The sequence below is a fragment of the Petaurus breviceps genome, unplaced genomic scaffold (genome assembly GCF_028583685.1).
Source record: "Petaurus breviceps papuanus isolate PSGF00001 unplaced genomic scaffold, PetGlider_PUasm1.0 188, whole genome shotgun sequence".
NCBI classification, from domain to species: domain Eukaryota; kingdom Metazoa; phylum Chordata; class Mammalia; order Diprotodontia; family Petauridae; genus Petaurus; species Petaurus breviceps.
The window spans coordinates 1,654,882-1,669,153 of NW_027185804.1; positions in this window are offsets into that span (position 1 = coordinate 1,654,882).

The following is a 14,272-nucleotide window of genomic DNA, read 5'->3' on the forward strand; positions in this document are numbered from 1 at the left end:
TACCAGTACCTCTCATTTACACTGTATATATCTTGTAGGTATATACTTGTTTATAAACTGCCTCCCACATTATTAGACTGGGAGCTTCTTGAGGGCAGGGACCTTTCTTTGTATCCCCAGTGCTTAGCACGGTGCCTGGAATAGAGCAAGTGCTTAATAAATAAATATCAATTGACTGCCTGGATCATTCCACTCTCTGTGACCAGGAAACAAGTACTAGGAAGGAAAAGTTGTGAACCAGAGGCAGTAAGTGCAAGACACAAGGAAGAAGGATTTGTCTTTTATATTTATTTTGTCTAAGTAGAAACTATTGATAGAAAGAGTTTTGTGTCTCACAAAGCTTTTTCTGCCTACTAGCAACTGATAAAGAGGAGACTCTCAAGGGACCTCAGGGAGCATACAGTTTCACATGTATGTGAGAAGAAATCCCCTTTACAATTTCTTTAAATAGTGCTTTCATTTCAAGACCTCCAGTGATGGTGAGCTCACCATCTGGACCTCTGCTTCCTCATCTGCAAAATGAAGGAACTTTGAGGGATGACTTCTAAGGTCCCTTCCAGCTTCAACAGGATGCTCCTTCTCTCTCCTGAGGTGGCCCACTCTACATTTGACCAACTCCAACCATTAGGAGATTTTTTTGGACCCCTCCCTTTGTATTGAGATGGAGTCTGTATCTGTGATACTTCCACTCCTAGACCCTTGTTTTATAGCCTGGGGCCGGGTAGTGCCAATTTAACTCCTTTCCCTCATCCCTAAGACTCCTCTAGATGAAACATTCCCAGTTTCCATGGCTTAGCACAGACAAGCACATGGTAGGCCCTTAATAAATTTTGATTGATTGATTTAACAGATACTTTAATAAATTCTAGCCACCCCTCCATCCTGGGCACCTTCCTGTATGCATAAAATTACAGGATTCTATCATTAGAAGAAACTTTAATGGTCATTTGGTTCAATCCAATTCCAGGGGGAAAAAGGGACCTGCTATGAAATACTTGACTATTGACCTTTTCTTGAAGACTTCCAATCAGATAAAACCCATGTCCTCCAGAGTTCACCACTTTCATTTTGGGATGGGTTTAATTGTTAGGAAGGGTTATTTTCCTCTTATATCAAAAATGAATTTTTCCCTTTGTGAATTTCATTCATTGCTCTGAGTTTTGCCCTTGGGGGCTAAGCAGAAAAAGTTTGGCCTTTTTTAATATTTCATTTTTTTCTAATTACATGTAAAAACAAATTTTTCACATTTTTTTCTCTTTAATTTTGAGTTACAAATTCTTTCCCTCTCTTCCTCCCTCCCCTTTATTGATAAGGCAAGCAATTGGATATAGGTTATACATGTGCAGTCATGTTAAACATATTTCCATGTTAGTCATGTTGTGAAAGAAAACATAGACAAAAAAAACATGAAAAGTTAGGAAAGTTTAAAAAGAATGCTCCAATCTGCATTCAGACTCTATCAGTTCTTTTTCTGGAGGTGGATAGTATTTTTCATCATAAGTTCTTTGGAATTGTCTTCAATCATTGTATTACTGAGAAAAAGTAAGTCATTCTCAGATGATCATGATATAATATTACTGTTACTGTCTAAAATTTTCTGGTTCTGTTCACACCACTTTGCCTCCATTCATGTAAGTCTTTCCAAGTTTTCTGAAAGCATCCTGCTCATTATTTCTTATAGCACAATAGTATTCCATCACAATCATACCATAACTTGCTTAGCCATTCCCCAAATGATGGGCATCCTCTCAATTTCCAATTTTATGCCCCCACAAAAAGAGCTGTTATAAATGTTTTTGTACATATAGGACCTTTTCCCTTTTTAACCTCTTTGGGATGTAGACCTATTAATGGTTTTTCTGGGTCAAAGGGTATGCACAATTTTACAGTTCCAAATTGCTCTCCAGAATAGTTGGATAAGTTCACAACTCTACCAATACTGTGTAAGTGTCCCAATTTTCCCACATCACCTCTAACATTTGTCATTTTCCTTTTTTAACATATCAGTCAATCTGATAGTTGTGAGATGGATGGTACCTCAAAGTTGTTTAATTTGCATTTCTCTAATCAATTGTGATTTAGTACATTTTATCACATGATTATAGATAAGCTGGACCTTTCCCCCACCAAGAGTTAGGCTTTCAAATACTTGATAGCAACTACTGTTAACACTTAACCCCTCCTTCACTCCTCACCCCCTCCCCCTTCCCAATCTCCTTCCAATATACATGCACAATAAGTCCTGAAACTGAACATTCTGAGTTCTGTCAATCAACCGATCATCATAGGATTTAAAAGCAAGTCTCTTCTCCATTCTGGTTATGCTCTGGACACTCTTCAACTTATCAACGTAATTCCCAAAGTGCGACTTTTTATTCCTGTATATTTTGTCTCCTTTGATGGGGCCTAAGTTCACTGCAACCTTAATCTTTCCCAAATCTAAATTAAATTAAATTTAAAATTTTAATTAAATTAAATTTTTGAACCCAAGGGTAGTATTTGACATTATTGAAGATAACTCAACGCCAAATTCACAATGTCCAATTGGACAATGGAATGGATTCTGTCTGTGCCTGTGAGGGGGATTCCATTGGCACATATACATAACTCGTTCACTTAGAGCCCTCTGCAATGTGTCTACCTCTGAGCTAAGGAAATAAATCCAACCTCTACGTGTTCCAGGTTCCTCTCCTGGTACAAAGACAGTATGAAACTTAGCTTTGGCAGGGTGGTGGGGGAAGGAATTGACTAGGAGGTAGAGAGCTCTCTCAACAGCCTCAGTGTTTGCTTTTGACTTCTGTGTTGTTGGCAAATATTTTGAGAAGGGAAATAATCATAGCAGGCACTGTGATTGTCACAAGACTTTTCCTGGGGCTGATAAAGCAGCTGCATGTTGGCAAAATGTATCAAAACATGTTGAAGAGTGTTGCAAACTCAACTCAATTGGACTTAACAGCATGGACAGCACAGGGGGAAAAGTGCTCCTAAAGGGAGTCAGGAAACATGGGTTGAAGACTCAGCTTTGCCACTCACTGGTTCAGTGACCCCAAGGTCACTGCTCCACTGTGGACCTCTATTCTCTCACCTGTAAAATGAGGGATCAGATTAGGTGGCTAGAATAGGCAGCTATGGCACCATGGACAGATACCTGGACCTGGAGTAAGGATGACTTGCGTTCACATCCAGCCTGAGACACTTAATAGCTATGTGATCCTAAACATGTTACTTAGCCTCTATCTGCCTCAGTTTCCTCATCTGTAAAAAAGGGATAATAATAATAATATCTACTTTTTAGAGTTGTTGTGAAGATCAAATAAAATGTGTGTATTTTGCAAACCTTACAATGCTAAATAAATGCTAGCTATTATAATAACAACAACACCAACAACAAATACATTTTCACTCCTCTCCACTAAAGTATCTTCCAATACCTGGATCCAATAACTTCAATTGGCAGAGGTTTTATGAGTGGAACCCAAACATCATTGATTCCCACCAAGCTTGAAAGAATTTGAATATGGGCTATTGGGCATCAGAAGGTCAGCCTAGCTAAGTCTAGAGAGGGCACGTAATCCCCAGGAATTGGGCCAACCATGGATAATTATTTCAAAGCATTTTAAACCACCAACTAGAAACTTTCACCAAGGTAGGGAGGGTTCTGATAAGCTCCTATGTAAAGAACACTTACAGTTTGGAGCACAGAACTCAGTTATCAGATCTGAGCTCAAATCCTGCCTCTGACACAACTCTCTCATTTTGCACATGAAGAGCCAACTTTTTTCATACCTAAGTTTAGGACTTGATATGAACTTTGAATCAATTTCATATCCTTACCCTCAGTTTATCATTTTAGCCTACCATGTTCTTTTTTTGGAACTTGCTATCCCAGCCTTTGTATCTTTGATAGCTCGGTGGATAGAGAACTGACCCTGGAGTCAGGAAGACCCAAGTTAAAATCTGGCCTCAGACACTTACTAGCTATGTGACCCAGGACAAATCACTTAACCCCATTTGCCTCAGTTTCCTCATCTGTAAAATGGACTGGAGAAGGAAATTACAAACCACTTCAGTATCTTTGCCAAGAAAACACCAAAAGGGGTCACAAAGGTCAGACACAACTGAAAAATGAGTAAACAATAACAAGAAAATCCCAGCCTTTGTCTTATGTGCAGATTTCATATGTGTTGTGCATGCTTTCAACCACATCACTGATAAAAATTATAAATATAGCCAAATTAAAGCAAATTCCTGAGCTCTTTCCAGACCTCTCTCTAAGTTGTTATTCATTGATGGATTATTTCTGAATCCTCTAGTCTTGACTCCACCTTCATCTAGAAAACCTTGTAACAAATTTGGATAGTCAAGCGAGATGTGCTCAACTTGACCATGATCAAAAAAATGTGTGTCTCATTCTGTATCTGGAATCTCTCAGTTACTGGGCAGGAAGTGAAGAGCAGGCTTTATCAAAGTTCCTTTGAAAATGTGGCTAGTTATCCCATTAATCAGTGTTCTTAGGTTTTGCAAAGTTCGTTTTGTTTACAATGTTGCTGTCTTTATAAATGGTTTCCTAGTTCTGTTCACTTCTTTCTGTGTCAGTTCAAACATGTCTTCCCAAGTTTCTTTGAACCCATCCCTTTCATTATTTCTTCTTTTTTTAATTTTTTTAAAAGCAATTGGGGTTAAGTAACTTGCTCAAGGTTACACAGCCAGTTATTTCTGGGTGTGGTGGTAAGTATCTGAGCCTGGATTCGATCCCAGGTCATCCCAACTCTGGGGCCGGTGCTCTTACTCACTGTGCTACCTGGGTGCCTGTAATAGTAATGGCATTTAAAGATTCCCCTGTATTGGCTTGGTTTTTGGTTTGATTGTGTTAAAACCCAGAGCTTGTCAATCCCACTTGTGGGATGGACTTGTTGAAGTGAAAAGAGAGTACTGAACTGGGAGGAGCTGGTGACGTAGATTTAGAGAGACACGAGACAAGAGAGAGGCAGAAGAACTTTTTGGAAGCACCCTTTTGGAGGCAGAGAGAGACTGAGAAGATTGCTGAGGGCCACTTTGAATGGCCGTGGACTTGTGAGACCTGCCCCTGGAGCTGCCAAGGACTGAGGAATCATGGCTGTTTTGCTGGTACTTTGTCTGTCTGTTTTGATGTTGTTTTGCCAGATTTGTCCACTGGTGAAAGACAGTCCTGTTGTTGCAGAAGTCCTAGAACATAGCTGTTGGTTTAGAGCTCTTGAGACTGTTCTGCAGACAGAGAGTGAATACTGTCCACTGGTAAAGGACAGTGCTGTTGTTGCAGAAGTCTTGGAACCTTGCTGTTGGTTCCAAAGCCCTGAAGAAGGATTTTCTTGTTGTATGTTTACAGAAATCCTGGAAGAGGGTTTTGCTAATGTTTTCAGGGGTCCTAGGACTGTTCTGCAGACAGAGGATGAATCAATGAAGAGACTGGCAATGTATCTTGTGGCCTTGCTAAGCTTTGTCTCCTCAGGAACAAAGATTGCTGAGAACTTGCCTCCTGTCAAGATGAAGAAAAGACCTCCATTTGGGTATTAAGTGCTGTGCTTAAACTTGATGTAACTCTGGGGTAGATTCAATTGTGATCCAGGGGTGGGGAACTTTTGACCTTTTTGTGTTCTATGATTGAACAAATGAATGTATTTTACTTATGATTGCAAACTAATCTCCATTTGAGAAGAGGGGCTTTGTGATGGACTAAATGAAGGTACAGACTAGGGGTGGAGTAGTATTTAGAATAGGGACTTTGTAATTGATTGAATGAATGTAAGGTCCTGGGGTGGGGTAGTACTTGGAGATTATTTAATCACACTTAGTAAATGCTGTATTTTGAATGATGTCATGTTTTGATCTTCTCTGTTCTTAATTTGTCACTGAATAAAATGGAGAGCACCTATGCTGGTATTTTGAACCTTGGGAAGTTGCATTTGCTTGGCATTACATTACACCACCCTCCTTTCATTATTTCTTATGGCACAATAGTATCACATTATATTCACATGCTATGATTTGTTTCACCTTTCCTAAGTTTAGGAGCACCTCCTTAGTTTCTATATATTTGCCACCTCAAGAAAGATCCACTATAAATATTTTTGTACATTGGGCCTTTTCTTTGTTCTCTTTTGGGGTATAGGCTCAACTTAGTGACTTTTTGCATATAGTTTCACATTGCTTTCCAGAATGGCTGGACTAATTCACAGTTCCAGCCACAACATACTAATAGAGAAGTACACAAAATTTTCCTCATGCCAGGAAAAACAAAACTACTTGCCTTAAGCAGGACCCAAATGCAACTAGAGTCATGTTCTTCTGAACTTCATCTTTACACAAATTAAAACAAACAAACAAACACTTATAACCCTCAGGCAAGCAAGAAAGTTTATGAATTTAATCTAATTATCTCCAGCCTCCTCATTTACTCCTCAATAGTGAACCTTCAATTTCAGGACCTCTACTTACCCTATTTTATGGATTACATTGAGGATATAAAGATGGAAAACAACACAGAATTTACTGTAAACACAGGAATTTAAATTATAAGAGAAAGGATCTGATATTTATCTAGATAATGATGATTAACAGGAGAATGGGAGGAAGGTGAGAAAAACATGGGAAAGAGATAATTTGTGTGAAAAAGATCTGGGGGTTTTAGTGAACTGAAAGCTCAACATGAACTAGTGAGTATTTTGGAAGATAATTTTAAAAGTTGATGTGATTTTGGGCTGATTAATTGAGGCCAAATGTATGGCATGTGGGGGATGATGTCAGTCCTGCAGTCTCTGGTCCTGTTCTGGTCATATCTGGAGCACTGTTTTCAGTCTGGGTCAACCAAAGGACATTTAAAATGGGAGCACATCCAAGGAAGGGTATCCAGAATAGTGAGGGGACCAGAAAGAATCCCATATGAGCACTGACCGAAGGAACTAGGTAGGCATAGAATCGAAATTTTGACCAACTGGGGAGCATGATTGTAGCCTACAAGTATTTGAAGGACTGATATATGGAAGAGAGAAAAGATTTGTTCGATTTGTCCCCAGAGGGCAAAAATAGGATTAATGGAAAAATGTTGTAGGGAAACAAGAATTCAACTCAATATAAGGATATATTATTATTATTCTTTAAAATTGCTCTCAAAGTATAATGGGCTGTCATGAAAGACTGTGTGTTCTACCTCTTTGGAAGTCTAGATGGCCACTTCTAGATGGGGTGTTGGAAGGGTGATTCCTCTTCAGGCAGAGGCTGGACCTGTGAGGTTGCTCCAATTCTGAGATCCTGCAAATCTATCAACATCATTATTTCTTGTGAAGGGAGTCTCATGTGGCAGTCATGCTAGGTCTGGAACTAGGGAACAGCTCTCTTTTCCTCTGCATTTTTTCTTTATCTATTGTGGGCCCCCAAAGTCCTACCAGGCAGCTAATTTCGTACACAGTGCCCAGTAGGTATTCATGCATCCTCCATGTCTCCTTCCATTGTTAGGTGTTGGATATGAAAACTCATGGACCCACCAACCCTCCTGAGAGCCAACACCCTCAGACCCAAGCTGCCGTTATACCAACAGGTGTGTGCACAACACTTGTTGGAGCCGTGCTAAGTCTGGGGCTGCGCTCCATGGAGAGACGCGATCACACCTCCTAATATGACTCTGTGGTTCTGTTACTTACAGCTAAATTACAGTATTATGACTTCATTGTTGAATCCCAATTCTCCTAATTATAGCCTGGAGATCTATTATTTGATTTGGTAACACCAAGTGCTTCTTTTCTAAATCATGTAATCTCTTGTAGCTTATTAATGTCAGGTTTGTGCACACGCAGGGACTTGGTTCCTTGCCAGGCAGAATCAAATTTTCAAATTTTCGCTCTGTTATGTTGCCTGGCTTTGCTTGTTACAATCTAATTATATTGGCACCGAAATACCGAAAGCCAATTTATATTAGAAAGCACTTTAACTCTTTCTTCCGAGGGAATTTACATGCAGAGGAGTCTGCCATGCCATTGGCCTTTTCACGTTTCTGCTGGGAAATTCCTTCTGGGAGAAGAAGGAAGAGACATAGTTGTCTTCTGTTTAACTCTCCATACCCACAGAATGAAAAGAGCAAAGGAGAATGGTTTGAACCATTCAGTGAAGCCGAGCTATCCCTGTTAATTGAAGCAGCTGTCCCTCTCTCCTTGTATCTGTCCACCTCCCTCAGAGACTTTAACATCCAGTGATCTTATTTATATTGCCAGCTTTCTGCCCAGGAATCTCTTCCTCCAACAGTATCATTCCCTCCCAGACCATTTTCCCTGACAGTGCCCTCTGCTCTAAACCTCCTCACTTCCCTTTCCTCATTCAATTTATCTGTCCAATGCTCTACTTCTTAACAAGTGACTAATGGGGGGCAGCTAAGTGGCACAGTGAATAGAGCACCAGCCTTGGAGTCAGGATGACCTGAGTTCAAATCTGGCCTCAGACACTTAACACTTACTAGCTGTGTGACCTTGGGCAAGTCACTTAGCCTAAATTGCCCTGCCTTCCCCCCTCCAAAAAACAAAAAAAATTAAACATGACATATATATTTATATATAATTACATATATTTATATATTAAATATATATATTTATATATAATAGGTACAGTTAAAGAAAAAATTGGAATGGAGCTACTGCATATGCTCAGATGTGGCTATACATGATTCTCACTTCCCAGGGATACAGATTGATCAGTTTCTAGATTTGATAACTTTCATGTCTTATTTCCATAGAGTCAGGAGGGTATTTCAGGCTTTTCAAAAGACCAGTGGGTGAGACAGGTTGTGTTGATTAGTCATCAATTCCTCAGTTTTCAGAGCTCAAAGGAATCCTAGGGATCATTTGGATTAAATTCTAGTCTAACCACTGCACTTTACAGTTTGGAAAACTGAGGTCAAAGGAAGGAATTGTTTTGTCTACATTCCTAAATGAGTTAGTGGCAGGGATAAGATGAGAATCCAGGTCTCCTGTATCCAGTACATCAATATTTCCCTTCAGGTCATACATGTAGGTGTTCTTTTACTCATTAGGGATAGGATCTAGACCTGGGATTTCACTGATATAGAAAGCTTTCAGTGAGAAAACACCTTCTGCCCATGTAGGTTGGCCACTTCTCTGGAATTTCTAGTCTTAGACAGTTAACTAGAACAGAAGTATTAAATACTCCCACAACACTCCTGAGTAACGCAACCAGATGCAAATGGCGTTGCAAAGTATTTAGCTAAGTTAAAAATGGAATACAACATAATGTTAATATGTGGTTTTCTATGTCAACATGCAACCTACAGAGAGCCTTATACATGATTTAATGACCCCCATTTCAAAGCAAGTTTGATACCACTGACATAAAGATTTGAGAATTTAACTGATTTGCTCAGGCTTACATGGCTAGCATGTGGCAAAGGCTGAATTTGAACCTAGGTTTTCCTAACTTCCAGGCCAACTCTCTATCCTATTAATCTATTGAGAATCTGTGGAGGGTCAAATCCATCCAACTGCCTATTTTTATATGGCCCATGAGCTAAAAATAGTTTCTACATCTTAAAATACAATAAAAGTTTACTTTAAAAATGTAAAAAAAACATTCTTAGCCGAGGGCTGTACAAAAATGGCCAGCCAGCTGTAGTTTGTCGGCCTCTGCTGAAGAATCTGCAGTATGTGGAGAAATCCAGAATTTTGACCTTGGGCAGATCACTTTTCCTTTCAAAATCATAGTTTTCCATTTCTGCATAATGAATGGATCAGAGGTGTTGGACAAGATGACTGCAGTTCCCTTCCAGTATAAATCTGTGATTCTATGAGTAGCTCTGCTCATTTGCACTGAGTCAAATGGGACAGCAGAAGTTTTATGTAATTTGCCAATTGTTTTGTATCCCTAGCACTTAGCACAGGTTGGCACATGGTAGATGTCTATAAATGCTTGTTGAGTGAGACAAGAATTCTCATTTCAAAGGCAGGTCTTTGTTCAAGTTTTATGGGAATATGGCTTTGGTCAATTCCAAGGATTTCCTAAATTGGAAGGGTAAAGAATTGTCAGTGTCTATTTTCCACTGATAGTTCATTTTCTGTGTCTGAATTAGGACAATAAGGAGGGGTGTGTGTGTGTGTGTGTGTGTGTGAGAGAGAGAGAGAGAGAGAGAGAGGGAGGGAGAGAGAGACAGAGAGGGAGAGAGTAGGAGGTCTATTGGCAGGAGTACATCTACGCAGAGACTTGCCTGGCAGTAGGCGTATTGACTAAGGTCAGAACTCCAATTGCTTTTGGACAGAAACCACTACAAACACTTGAGAGCCCAGAATGGGTGCAATGTGCCCTTTAGAAAAGGTCACAATGTTTCATGGTGCTGACAGTATGGGGCAGGGAAAATAGTGGTCTATTGGGAGTTACAGGACATGGCTTCTCATCCTAATTTTGCTCCGCCTTACTCTGGGTGACCTTGCACAAATCATCAAAGGTCTTCAGGACTCAGTTTCTTTCATGTGATGTGAACGTGCTGGACTAGATGACCCCTCACTGCAACAAGACAAACATTCTACTCCTCCCTAAATGATTCATCTGTTCACTCTCCAAAACAGTTATTGCAAATAGTCTTGCTTTCCCAGAAGTCCATGGTACTCACTTCTCCATCCTGCTTGTCTTATCCATTTCACAGATCCTTCCCAGTCTTTTCTCTCCTGGGTCCTCTTCTCTTTTCACCCTGTACTATTTTAATTGCTGATCTCATTAGCTCCTATGACTTCAATGAACATTTGTATACAGATGATTCATAAACATATACATACATATATGTATACATACATGCATATGTTCATACATATAGATATTATGTATATGTATATATACATATAGTTTATGTATGTGCATACAACATTAACTTTTCTTCTTAATTTCCTTAAAATGTTAGCAAATGCTTGGATGTCTTGACTTGTATGTTCCATAGGCATATCAAACTCAACATGTCCAAGATCAAGCTTATTATCTTTCTACTCAAACCCTCCACTCTTCTGATTCTGAAGACACCACCGTCTTCCCAATCATTCAGTCTTGCAACCACAATGCCATCCTTGACTCCTCACTCTCACTCCATGTGCTCAATTTATTGCCAAATCTTTTCTCTGTCTTCACACCATACCTCATGTTTCTCCTGTTTTCTTCATTTAAATAGCTTCAATCCTTGTTCCATTCCTCATCACTTCTTGCCTGGACTATTTTAATAACTTCCTGATTGATCTCCTTGCCTCAATTCTCTCCCTACTTCAGTCTATTGTCTGCTTAACTTTCACAGTGATTTTCCTGAAGCATAGATTGACTATGTTACCCACCATGCATACAATAAACACTTATTAAAAACTTATTGATAAATAGAATCAATATGGAAGCACACAGGAAGCAAACCAGTTGCATTCTCCTAACATTCCCCTCCAAAAAAACTTTAAAATAACTCATGAAATCAAATTTTGAAAGAGCAGAGCTGCTGAATAAAAAGTCAAAGTGAGATATCATCCTAAGACAATTTAGAAGATTGGCAGAGAAGTCTGTGACAATGGAGTGGGTGTGGCAACAGCACCAGCACCAGCAGTGGGCTGTGAAGGCAGCTGTGGTAGCAGCAGCAGAAGTTCAGGCGCTCTCAGCCAAGAGATGATAAGAGGGACAGACAACTGATCAGAAATACATTATAGGGGGCATTTTGCTAGCACTGGTTGCAGGTGGCACTGATTGGCAATTCTATTTTCCATATGAAGCTCTTGGTCACAGTTTCAGGGTTGAGAGGAGCACTTACAGTTGGTCACAAGGGAGCAGAGGCCATGGAGTTGCAACTCCAAGGCAAAGAGAAGTGCTGCCATTTGTGGTTGCAGGAGAGCAGAGACCCTTCCTGTTAAACACCAGGGCACAAACAACCAGGGACCAAAACTTTCCCTGGATCACTCCAACTTGAAAGCACTGAAAAACTTAGAGAACCACAGAACTAGGTCTGAAAACAACAGCACAGAACGTCAGAAATTTAGGATAGTGCCTCTTCACTCCCAGGTGAGCTTAGCCAAACTTTAACATAATGTTAAAAGCTAAGAAATAGGCTGGGAAAATGAGCAAAAAAAAACACAACAAAACCCCAAAACCAAAAAACTTGACCATAAAAAGCTACTATGGTGGCAGAGAAGAGCAAGACAAATTCAGAAGAACACAATAATGTGAAAACAGATATAAGCGAAACCTCAAAGAAAACTGCTAATTGGACCCAAGTCCAACAAGAATTCCTGGAAGATTTAAAGAGAGAGAGGTAGAGGAAAAAATAGACTTTTGAGGAGGAACAGGATAAAACAAGAGAGAGAAAGATAAACAGAAGAAATAGGATGGAGGGAAATACAGTTAGTAAGCATAACCGTGAATATGAATGGGATGAGCTTACACCCCAAAAAGAAGCAGATAGCAAAATGATTAGAAATCAGAAACCAACAGTATTTTGTTTATAAGGGACACACTTGAAATAGAAAGACACATAAAGAGTTAAAACAAAGGACTGGATCAGAATGCATTATTCTTTAGCTGAAGTAAAAAAAAAAAAAGACAGTGATAGCAATCATGATTTCAGAAAAAGCAAAAAAAAAAAATCCAGACTAATTAAAAGAGATAAACAGGGAAGCTACATTTTGTTCAGTGGTACCTTACACAATAAAGTAATATCAAAAAATTTTAAGAGCAAATTTCTCTGATAAAGGCCTCATTTCTCAAATATTTAGGGAACTCTGTCAAATTTATAAAAGCAAGAGTCATTCCCCCATTGATAAAAGGTCAAAAAATAGGGACAGTTTTCAGAAGAAATCCAAATTCTCTACAGTCATATGAAAAAAACGCTCTAAATCACTATTGATTAGAGAAATGCAAATTTAAACTACTCTGAGGTAAGGGATAGGTATACTAATAACCTGTTGGTAGAGCTGTGAATGGGTCCAACTATTTCGGAGAACAATTTGGAAATATGCCCAAAAGGCTATAAAACTGTACATATCCTTTTGACCCAGCAATACTACTACTAGATCTGTTTCCTAAAGAGATCAAAGAAAAATGAAAAGATCGATATTGAAAAATATGTATAACAGCTTTTTTGTTGTGGCAAAGAATTAGAAATTGAGGGGACACCCATCAACTGAGGAATAGCTGAACAAGTTCTGACATATGATTGTGATAGAATACTATTTTGTTATAAGAAATGGTGAGGGGTGTAATTTCAGGGGAAAAATATGAGGAGATCTCTATGAACAGAGGCAAAGTGAAGTGAGAAGAACTGGGAAATCAATGTGTACAGTAACAGCAATGTTGTGATGATCGTCCATTGTGAAAGACCTGGCTACTCTGATCAATACAAAGATCCAACACAATTCCAAAGGACTCATGATGAAAAAAAAATACTCTCTACCTCTAGAGAGAGAACTGTGAACTCTGAGCACAAACTGAAGTATAATTTTCTTCTTTTTTGGTTTTTTTTTTTGCAAAATGGGTAATATGGAAATATGTTTTACAAGATTTCACATAAATAATGGATTTTTTTTTTGCCTTTTTGGTGAGTGGCGGTGGCCATGAGAGGGAGGGAAAGAATTTGGAATTTTAAATTTAAAAAAAGAATATTAAAAATAAGTGAATTTAAAAAACGAACACTGACTTGCTGATTGTTTGAAATCTCTTCCTGGTTTCAATCCCTCATTTCTGAGGCTACAAAAAGACAAGGTTTTCAAAGTTGCTTTTGATAAATTTCATCATCAAATGTTTGTTGAAGGACCCACTGAAAAAAAGTCATCCTTAGCATCTGCACGCCCAAGTTCTTTATTTTCTAATGTGTTCACATGTGAACATCTCCTTAGATCATCCTCAAACTCCAATGAGGCAGAGCAGAGATGACTATCTGTATTTTACTGGGGGAAGAAACCAAAGCCTGGAAAATTTAAGTAATTTCCCTAAGGTCAAGGAACTAATAAATAATGGAGTGGGGAGGATTCAAATGTAGGTTTCCTGACTCCCAGTTTGGGATTCTTCCCTCTATACACCCTGTTTTTTTTTTTTCATAGCAAAAAAGGGCAGAGTATTGCTCCCAAAAGATGTCTGGGCCAATGACCAAAGGCTGAGAGGTTCATGGAATTTGAAGATGTGGAATCTTCTGCCTACTTTAAGCTACTCACACAAGTGAGAGAGGAGCTGAGAAAGAGGGAGAGAGGGAATGGGGGCATCAGAAAATTAAGACCAATGATTGACTATC